Below are 11,467 nucleotides of genomic sequence, written 5' to 3'. Positions count from 1 at the left end.
ATTGATGAGGTTTATCAGATGTGGTAGGAATGATCAATGAGGTTATTCCATTTCATAAATAAGGCAACCGTGACAGGGATCAGTTCCAAATTTATTACGGTGACACAGAAAATATATCCGTAAACCGACAAAGCTCACAGACCTTTGATCTTTCATGACTTTCAAACCTGCTGTCTGAGGCCAATCTGCTCCCCAGACGTGTCACCTCCTCATGGAGCTGCCTCTGGGCTGCTAATCTTCCTGGTACAAACCCCCGACTTCTCCCTCACTACCAACATCCTTCTCTTTTGCACATCTGCCTCTTAGGATGGGCCTCAAACTCTAGGAGAATCAGGGATGGAGTCTTACTGACCTTGATTCCTGGACCGGATTCTAATGGAACTCGACAGTCTGCCTAACAAATAAATATTCGTTAAATGGATAAATCATATTTCCTTTTGCTTTATTGTAAAAACAAAAGGAAGAAAATGATAAAAAGAAAAAAACAACCTTGCCTATTAGGATCTCAATAAAGACATTCTAAAAATGTGAAGGAGCCCAATGTAGGCTGAGGGGTAATGTGAAATAATCTAGGCATTTGTTCTTAATACAAGAGAAAGAGAGAGCTTAGTTTCTGATAAAAGAAAAAAAAAAAAATCTGACTTTAACAGATCCTGATTCTCCCCCCATCTTCACGGTTTTTCATTGGCATTCTTAAATTTCTCTAGGTTCAGTTATTGGAGATTCCCTCCTGACACTGGATTTGAAGGTAACTCAGGTAACTCGGGTCAATTCGGGGTCAAATACCAGAAAGGGAGCATGTCTGCTCTTCAGCTCCACAGGCTGGCCATACTGAGGGGAGCTGTGGGCCCTCCAGCCATCTCTGCCACCTGTTGTCAGGAACCCCCCTCTTGAAAATCACATCTTCCACCCCAAATGCATTCCTTTTCTCCACTCATGTGCTGTTCATTCATGACAAGTGAAGCGGGGAAGGAGCAGGAGGACAGAACACAGGCCCCTCTGTCAGCCAGTCCTCCCACAGGCACTCCAGCAGCCCCTGGGGCTCTGGGCGCAGAACAAAGTCCCCAGCGGGGGACCCGCGGGGGCAGACACGTGGACACAGGCAGGCAGGCGACTTCTGCTAAGTCAGTGGCCTCAAACGGGTAGAGAAGCACCAGTGGGGAATCCCTGCAACATGGGCTGCTTCTCACCCCACCTGGAATTCCTCAGTACCCCAAGAAATGATCAAGCTGGTGGTAAAGGCAGAGCCCCCCCGCTGTGAGGGAACTGTCGGGCAGGGTTGGGAACTGTGTATTTACTGCTGTCCACTGAAGGCTTCTGTCACCCCACATCCATGTGTCGCAGCCTCATCCCCAGTGTGATGGTATTTGGAGGTGGGCCCTTTAGAGGGAATTAATTCATAAGGGTACAACCCTCACGAATGGGATTCAGTCCCTTAAAAAAGAGACCCCAGAGAGCTCCTTCCCCACTTCTGCCAGGTGAGGGCACAGCATAAGGACAACGGGCTACAAAGAGAAGTGGGCCGGCACCTGGATCTCGGACTTCCCAGCCTCCAGAACTGTGAGAAATCAATGTTTGTTATTTAAACCTACATAGTCTCTGGTATTGTGTTAGAGCCGCCTGAACAGATGAAGACATTTATTAACATTGAAGCGCACTAGTGTATCCTTCCCAGCCTACCACCCCAAAACCGCAACCACTCTTCCTCAGCCACACCTGAGATGTCCCGCAAGGTTTCTAAGTCCACGGGGCTCACACCTGTCCCTCCGTCCACAGCATTTCACGTGTTCACCTCGCAACAGAGCATGCGCCGCAAGTGTGACGTAAAATATACTGTTTTAGGACACATGTGAAGTGCTCACCCTGTGTCTCTCTTCTCTCTCACTAGAAGGGATTCTATTTTCTCATATTCTTTTTTTTTTTTTAATGTTTAAATCTCCCAAAGCATCTAACATAGGTCCTCATGCACAGCAGGTTCTCCATTATTTGTCCACCAAATCCCTTTTAAAGTTTAATTGCTCAGGTTATTGCTCATTTCCCCCTCATTGTTCCCTTCATCCACGACCAAGACATTCACTTACTGGCAAAATTGAAAAGTTAACTATTGTTTACTTTTACTTGAGAGAATGTGGGAAGGATGATCCTCGGACACAAACTCTTCAAATAAGAAAGCCAGAATAAAAGATGCAAGAACTTAACGTTACTCTGGGGACACGACATCAAAAACTAATGAGGTACTGTATAGTGACTAACATAACATAATAAAAATAAATAAATAAATAAATAAATAAATAATAAATATAAAAATAATAATTAAAGTTACTCTGGGGATTTAACCATTCATTCACAAAACATGCTCAGCTTTGGAGGGACAAGGACAAAGGCATCACCTCTGTCCCCAAGGACTCGCAATAAACAGAGGAGAGAGAACGTAGGAACAGAAAGGTAGAACTGAAGTCTCAGGCATGCTGTGAATGTAAATACACGTGGGCTCTCTCCATGGGCCCTGGCTGCTCGGTGAACGTCAGATTTCAGCTTCCTGTGAGAAGCCCTCCCTGACCAACCAGTGTAAAGTAGGCTTCTCCCCCACCCCCTCTTCCTCACAGCACACTCTGAGCACCTGCCCCATTTGTAATCCTGGGTTTCTTGGCTCCCTGCTCATGTCTGTCTTTCTAGAATGGAAGCTCCACGAAGCAGGCCTATTCTTTGTGCCCCTTTCTATCTAGCACAGTGCCCTGCACAGAAGGTGTGTGTGGACAAATGAAAGCCAGGAGGGCCAGTCCCACCACGTGGTTGGAGGTGGACGGAGTCAGAAAAGCTGTCCTACATCAGAGGAAGGTCGTGGGAGCAAACAGTCTCCCAGAGGAACAGAAGAGTCAGACCAACCCGAGTGGTTCATCTTGCTCCCTCCCTTTACTTGCATAAAATGCGGAGAGCTGCCACCTAACAGGGTCATTGTCAATGCCCCCAGGACAGTGCCTGGTTATTCAGTGCCTGAGCAATTACTGCCACTTCCTCCCCTCTCCTCTTGAGCCACGTGAGCTGGAGAACACACACACGCGAAGCATAAAACCCTCCTCAGCACAATCTAATGGGCCCAGGTCACCAAGGAGGGTAGGAACAGAAGCGGGGTGGGGGGGGGGTGTAGGCACGTGGAGAGGAGGGAGGGGGATTCCATGAACAGAATGTAAGCTCCAGCTTACACTGAATTGGGGCGAAACTGGGAGCTGTGGTGTGTTCTACACTTAACCCCCCACTGGCCATTCAAGTAATTCATTTTACTGCTCCATTCATCAGTTCATCATCATTTCTTCCATCAAGGAGGATAAGCCAGAGAGATTTAAGACCTAACGTCCAAAAACAAAAGACACGCATAGGTACCTCTCAGGAGTCCTGGGGCGGGAGCAGGGTGTACTGCTCTAACTTGTAATACATTTTTTAAAAACAGTACCACTCACTTATGCACAGAGTTTACGTTTGAACTGAGATGCCTGCAGTGGATCTGTTTATGTGGTGCCAATTTTTAATGTATTATTATCTTTTGAAATGCAAAGGGAGTAGAAATGAGAACTCCACAATTATCTTTTTGAATACATGTAATATAAATCACAAAATGCTGGAATTTCTTTATCCTTGGATATTGGTAATTGAAGGAAAATTAGGGGGCAGGGGGGCATTTTCTCCTTCAATTCGCAGCTCTGCCCAAAAGATTTTGCAGTACAGCCAAAGATAATGAAGGCAGCATAAATATTCATGGTCAAAAGGAAAAAGGGTTGTATGGCAGGCTGCATAATGCCTCCCGCAAAGACGTTCACGTCTTAATGCCTGGAACCTGTGAATGTTATCTAATATGGCAAGGACTCTGCCAATGTGATAAACTTGAGGATCTTGAGATGGAGAAATTATACTACATTATCTGGATGAACCCAACATAATCCCCAGTGTCCTTAAAAGGAGGGAGGCCAAGGGAGACTGACTCCAGAGGAAAAGGTGGGATGAGGGTGGGAACAGATGCGGGAGTGATGTGTTTTGAAAATAGACCACAAGCCAAGGAATGCAGGCAGACACTAGAAGCTGAAAAAGACAAAGAAACAGATTCTTCCTAGGAGACTCCAGGAGGAATGGGCCTGACTGGCACCTTGATTTCAGCCCCCTAAGACTCATTTTGGACTCCTGACCTCCAGGACTGTAAGAGAAGAAATCTGCCTAAAAGAAATTTACTACAGTGGCAACAGTAAACTGTAGTATGATTGTTTGAGTCCAAATTGCTTGATCACAAAGCTAGTTGAGAAAGAATAAATTCTTATACTCAAACACATAGCCTTCTAAATCTGACCTAATAGGTGCTGTGTGGCTTTTATCTTTGCAGAAGTGTCAGCTCTGGTTCCATTTCAGACCAAGACCCTCCCCGTCATTATCATATTCAAGACGTTAAGCGGAAATCTATTTTATTCTATTAATTCTATTATTCTATTCTATTATAAAAGCATGTTTTCTTGAATCTTACTGTGTGTTTAGTTCTTAGATATAATTCTTATTACATATTAGGATTCAAAATATCTTTTGGGGGTTGTCTGGGTGGCTCAGTCAGTTAAGCACCCGACCTTGATTTTGGCTCAGGTCATGATCTCAGGTCCTGGGACTGAGTTCTCATTGGGCTCCCCGCTCAGCCAGCAGTCAGCTTGAGCTTCTCTCCCTCTGCCCCTCCCCCCACTCATGTGTGCTCTCTCTCTCTTAAATAAATAAATCATTTAAAAATATATCTTTTGAAATTGACTCCACTCCAATTTAAAAATAGGAATAAAAAACACAGTAATTCATCACACCAAACTTTAAAGAATATAATTTGTCTATGATCTACTGTGTGTCTCAGGCTGTATTTGTTAGCTGAATAATATACACAGAAGTTTGAAGAACTCAAATTAATTAACTTTATTAATTGTATACCCATTGCTTTCTCTCCACTTCTAGAAACTGTTTCAGTGATAACGATCAATAAAGAGATGCCTCACTTGAGAGAATGGGTAAACATGTTAGCTGTCCCACCTTACTCAGGACCTTAAACAATGATTTATCCTGGAAACACCCGAAGCATTTATAAACAGAATAACAAAGAAGCGGAAGAGAATAGCCCCATATTTGCTTAATAAGAATAATATGTAACAGCTTGAAATTCTAAGAAAGGACAGAGAAAATAAATTCAAGTAACTTTGTAGCAGAATGCTTTCATTATATACCTTGAGGAGCGTATCTTCTAGTGATTATAAAAAACTACAAGAAATGGTTACTCTTACTTGCTAGTCCTGGCTGGTGGTGGCACCACTGGTGTTGAAATTCACATGCTCTTCTATGTGTCTGCAGGTAGCATAAAGCAAATGCCTAAACATACACTTCCTCTTGGCAACCCAGGTTTTCAATATGGGAAAAGGGGGATATAAATGCCGAATTAGGGAAATGTGAGGAATGGCCCAGTGATGGTGGATTTGAATGGGAGAGTATCAGTATGAATTAATACCTTTTTTCTTAAATTTATGTCCTAGACCTATCTACAGAAAAGGTCTAGAAATGAGGATGCCACATCAGCAAAGAGTACACATGGTACCCAGATCTTGATTTCTAAGTACCATTCCCACAAAAAGCAATCAGGTTCCAGAAGAAATGCTGGGTTCCAAATTTGTGGCAATGAAAGCACAACGTGAATCTGGAAATTATATCGTCCCTTTAAAAATAGAGTGATCTTAAGATTTTCACCTAATTGACCAAACTTCGGGTTACCCAAGGAGGGATAACTTAATTATACCTGCCTCTTGATGCAATTAAATAAGTGCACAACATCACTTCTGGACAAAGGTGTTCAACCTGAATCTAATAATTAGGAAACAAGGAGACAAACGCAGAACGTGGGACACAGGTCATGACTACTAGTCCAGACTTTGGAAAGAAAGGACAGTTTCCTGAAAAACAGGAAGTGGCAAAATCTCTATTCTCGACCAGCAGAGACTGAAGACGCATAACCAAAAGAAATGCATGAACACTAACTGGGCAGGGAGGGCATAAAGACATTTTTGGACAACTGAAAAAATGTGTAAAGGAACTGTACATTAGATAATATTGTTGAATAAATGTCAATTTTCTGCAGGGTGATACTGGCATTGTGGTTAAGAGGAGACTGTCTTTATTCTTAGGAAATGCCTTAAGTATTTATTTGGGGATAAATTTCATGGTATCTGCAACTTATGTTCAAATGGCTCTACATGGGAAAAACTGTATGTAATGATGATCAGAAGAATGAAAAGGATGAATAAGAGTCACTGAATTGGGGGTGCCTGGGTGGCTCAGTCGGTTAAGTGTCTGCCTTCGGCTCAGGCCATGATCTCAGGGTCCTGGGATCGAGCCCCACATCGGGCTCCCTGCTCCATGGGAAGTCTGCTTCTCCCTCTCCCACTCCCCCTGCTTGTGTTCCCTCTCTCGCTGTGTCTCTCTCTGTCAGATAAATAAATAAAATCTTTAAAAAAAAAAAAAAAGAGTCACTGAATTGTTCTTCCCATTTTTCTGTAGGCTTAAACATTTTCAAAATTTAAAAAGTTGGAAGAAATTCCAAGGAAAGGGAATTTTAAATGTCTTCAAAACCATCATGTCATTATTTTGCCCTAAATTGATTTCTGCTAATTACTATGTCTGTCTGCTTGAAGATATCTATGGTAGTAGTAGCAGTAACAGCAGTTGTATTAAAGAATCAAAGAAAGTGGGGCGCCTGGGTGGCCCAGTCCAATAAGTGGCCAACTCTTGATTTCAGGTCAGGTCATGATCTCAGGGTCTCGAGTTGAGCCCCTTCGTCAGGCTCCACACTCAGCGGGGAGTCTGCTTTATTCTCTCTCTCCCTCTCCCTCTGCCCCTCCTCCAACTCGCACTTGCATGCTCTCTCTCTCACTCTAAAGTAAATAAATAAAATCTTGTATTAAAAAAGAATCAAAGAAAGAGCAGTTTACAGATTATCAGTGATTTTAAAATAATAATTAAATAGGATATAGCCAGTTTAAAATAAAGTGGCATATTTATAAATAATAATAGCCAAAGCCACCGTGCTAAATACTTTTCATGTATTATCTCACTCTCATAATACTTGAGAGAGGTACTATCATCATTCCCACCTTATAGCTGCAAAAGTTCAGGCTTAAAATGGTCACATAGCTCCTATATTATCAGGGCTGTGATTTGAACCCAGGTAGTCTGACCCAACTTTTTCAAATGTATAAACTTGCATTCATGGAAAGAGGAAATCAGTCATCAGGAAACAAAAGATTTGCACACATTTTGAGAGGGTGAATGTAACCATAAGAACATGCAACCAGAAAAGAACAGAATGCAGAATGCCTAGAAAAATATACAATCTGAAAACAAACAAAAAAGAGCTACTGATATTTAAAAATATGGTTGCTAAGTAAAAACTTCAATAGGAGAGTTAGAAGTTAAAATTATGGAAATCTCTCGGAACACAGAGCAAAAGGACAAAGAGATGAAAAATGAAAGACAAGATAAAAAGACAGAGGATTAATGCAGGAAGCCTAACATCTGACTAATAGAAGTTCTAAAGACCACAGAAAAGTGAGGAAAGAAAGGAAAAGAAGCAATTATCAAAGAAATAATATAAGAACACTTGCCAGAGCGGAAGAGAGACGTGTGTTTAGACTTCAAGAGTGTGCTGGTTGTCACTGCATTGTCTCTCAGCCGTCCATCCACCCCATTTCCCTCCTTGATGATACTGGAGCTGGGCATGGGAAAGGTTTCTCCTTTGCCAGCTGACATCGGGCAGGAGGAAGGGGCTTCTCTGTGAGTTGTGCTCTTGCCAGGAGATACACACCAGTGAGTCTCGGCCTGAGCACTTGCAGGTGGGTCCCAGAGAGTCTGGCAGGCTCCCTGCAGGCAGCTTCCCACAAGGTGTAACAGCAGCATGCCTATGAGTGTTCCCAAGTGAGAACTTGTAGGCAGGCACCCAGCAAGGCTGGTGGGTCCCCTGGGTGGTGGAGGGGGAGGCTTCCTAGGGAGTTGCACTGCCACATCAGCAGGCAGTATCCCACTCGGGCCTACATGCAGCACCTCACCCACCTGCTCTGGTACCAGTGGACCACAAGGCATGCCCTCTCCAAGAGATGACTCTCAGCTTTGGGGATAGGCGAGGGGCAGTCACTTCTAAATCTGATCCTGCATCAGATCTAGAGGAAGCAGCTGCTCCCTATGTCTGTCATTCCTGTATTCTTTACTGGTCCTCTTTTCCCCTTAGTAGCTAATCCCCCGCTAGCCCCTTAGTAGTCAATCCCTCACTGCTAGTTAATAATTCTTTACACTTCCCCTGCCCAAATTCCTCTTTGATTTTTGTCTCCTGAATAGAACCTGATACACCCACTGACTACAAAATACAATAAATGAGAAAAGACTCATACCCAGACACTTGACTATGAAATTACAGAATATTAAGGAATGAAGAAAAAGAGAGAAACTCTAGGAGCTTCCAAAAAGGAATAAAGAATCAGTCAAAAAGATGTTTTAAAAAAAAAAAATGAGACCAGCATGTGACTTTTCACATCAGCAACTATAGGGCAAAATTTTTGATATTTAGAGAAAAAAAATATTTCAAACCTATAAATCCATACCAATCATAGTGAAGAACATTTTCAACCATACAAGACTCAGAAAACTTACTTCAATCCAAGGAAGTCATGTGAGATTATATTCCACCAAAACGAGAGTAAAAAAATAAGAAAGGGGAAATGTAGCATACAAGAATGATAGGACAAAGCCTAGAATTCCAGGAAAATGAGCAGGAGAAGATCTAGGAAGCAATGAGAAAATCAATGAGTGGGCTCCAGAAAGGACATCTTCAAGACGACTGCATTTATTTCAAGGAACAGACAAATGAGTTAAAACCTAGAAATTATTAGGGATACAGTAAAGGAGACATGGGTCTTCCCTCAAAAGGGAGGGGAAAAAAAGTCAGATCAATAAAAACTCTAGAACAACTGCCAACAACAAAATATAAGACATGATCCAAATGTGCCCTGATTCTGAGCACTTGGTGAAACTTAACAGAGGAACCTGTTTGAAATCAACATTAGAAATTTCCTCCTTTGAGCAATGCTTCAGTTGTGATATTGGAATTATGGGGAGGGAAGTACAATTATAGCACACTACTTGGCTCTGCCACAGACAGTATTTACGTGAACACACTCATTGGCTTGTAACCTTGAGACTCAACCTATGGACAAAGCAAAGCAAATTGTGCCAGTTAGAGAAGGCAAATGTTATCAACTTCAACACTTAAAAGTAAAGATATAGCTGAGAAAGTTGAAAGACGGACAAGTGGGAAAAAAAGAGGCAGACAGAAGAGTAGCAGTACTTAGTACCCAAATCTCACAAAATTTGAGATAAAAGGTGGTAAGCAGGTGGAACAAAATATAGAGACTTATGAATATTACAATTGCAATAGTAACGAATAGAGTTCATACAGTGATAAAACTAAGAAGTTACACATGGCTCTGTGTGTGTATGTGTGTGTGTGTGTGCTTCATCTATCATAGCAGAGAGTCAACAGATAAAACCCAAAGCAGATACATCAAAACAGCTGAGCATGGGGCGCCTGGGTGGCTCAGTCAGTTAAGCGGCTGCCTTTGGCTCAGGTCATGATCCCAGGGTCCTGGGATCGAGCCCCACATCAGGCTCCCTGCTCCGCGGGAAGCCTGCTTCTCCCTCTGCCATTCCCCCTGCTTGTGTTCCCTCTCTCGCTGTGTCTCTCTCTGTCAAATAAATAAAATCTTTAAAAAAAAAAAAAACAGCTGAGCAAATATGTTATTAGAGTTACAGAAGTAATAACCACTAATAGAATTAACAGGAACCATTAAAAATGTCTTGCCTCTGGAAAATAAGACTTTTTTTTTCATTATCAGCGCTTCTCTACCACCTGATTTTTTTCAGCCATGTTCATCCATCACTGTGATATTTAGAAAATAACCATCTAGCGCCAAAGTTGGCAGACTTTTTTCTGCAAATAACTGATGGCAAATACTTTAGGCATTGTGGGCCATAGAGGTCTCTGGCAGCTACATAACTCTGCCATTGTAATGTAAACAATCTGTAAATGGATGGGTGTGACTGTCCCAGTAAAACTTTATTTACCCAAACAGGTGGCAAGCCAGCCTCAGCCTTCAGGCTGTAGTTTGCTGAACCCTGATTTAGTCCAGTGTTTCCCAACCTACATACTACAGGATACTCCAATATATTTAAGAGTATTCCTCAAAAAAAAGGGAGAGAGATTCCAGGATCAAAGACTTTAGAAAATGCTAGGTTAAATAAGCCTAAATAGTCTTCTTTACTCCAGGACCACAGCCCTGAATGTGCTGATGAGCTTTGAATACCCAGCATGGAAGTAATCTAGAGTACACAACATTACTCCAACTTGTCTGAACACATTGAAGGAGAATCAAAGGCCACTGGTGTTCAGTGGAACAGTCTAGGAAACAGTATCATAATCAAATTCCTACCTTGTAAAGATGAATAAATAAGACTGGGCAAGTGGCATGTGACTTGCCCAGGGCTACTTGACTAGATGGTGTCAGAATGGGACTAGGGCCAGCCAGCACAGGGTGCTTGCTGCCTCTCCACAAGGCTGACCAGTGAGGTGCCTAAGGAAGAAATCAGAGCAAAGCTAATAACATCTCTATCCTGAGTGACCTCAGGGGACACACTTCAAAACAATGTAATTACATCAATGCAACAATACTTAAACTTCAAAAAGCTGAAGACTTTGGAGCTAGATTTTATTATTTTCTCTACAAACATCATGATGTAAGCTGAAGTATATGATGAGTCTCACTCACTATGAATCTGTCTCCTCATCTCTAACATGGGGGTAGGGGAGTAAAAACAATAGAAAATAAAAAGGAAAAAAATAAACTTTTCTCTCAACTTTTTTGTGATTCCGGCACATTATTCAGTGGTACTAAGCATACTTTATGTGTTATGGCATATAAGTAACAAGTTCCTGTTGATTAAGCTCTATCTGAACGTAGGGCACCATACAAAGCACACAGCATGTGTGTGGGGGATAAAAGCAAGCTGAGGAGGGCCAGGGATAAAAGAAAATGCCTGGGGAAACCTAATTTATGTGAAGATAGTACTGAAATAGGAAACAGAGCAACCTACTTCCAAACTGAGATGTTCAGGATATAAACTGAAAAAAAAAAAAAAAAAAAAAGAGGAGAAATGCAGTATTTAGCCAGGTGGTCCTGGCAAGGTGGGCTCCAACAGAACTGGGTATACCTGCTCTGAAAACAACATCCTGGTTCATGAGGTGGTTTCTGACTCTTAAAACGTCGTATGTCATTTTCTTTTAATTCACAAATCAACCATCCCATTTTCTTCATGTTTTTCAGGTGTATTTTCATAGCCTGTGATTATTTTTTTTTAATTTTTT

At 42.1% G+C, this 11,467-nt stretch overlaps 1 protein-coding gene across 4 annotated transcripts in view; it reads right to left on the bottom strand.

The window, feature by feature from the left end:
• SVIL (supervillin) overlaps positions 1-11,467 on the bottom strand; it is a 226,922-nt gene that overhangs the window by 194,962 nt on the left and 20,493 nt on the right. The window contains exon 2 of one of the 4 annotated variants that reach the window (XM_081820797.1): positions 10,536-10,676. The exons of the other annotated variants lie outside the window; for them this stretch is intronic. The gene's annotated coding sequence lies outside the window, so the exon portion shown is untranslated. The remainder of the gene's footprint in view (positions 1-10,535; positions 10,677-11,467) is intronic. 4 annotated transcript variants of the gene reach the window in all.

Source organism: Leptonychotes weddellii, chromosome 5 (assembly GCF_054177405.1).
Source record: "Leptonychotes weddellii isolate Sample4059 chromosome 5, ASM5417740v2, whole genome shotgun sequence".
Taxonomy (NCBI): domain Eukaryota; kingdom Metazoa; phylum Chordata; class Mammalia; order Carnivora; family Phocidae; genus Leptonychotes; species Leptonychotes weddellii.
Note: the sequence above shows the minus strand (reverse complement) of the source record. Positions and strands in the feature narration are given on the sequence as shown.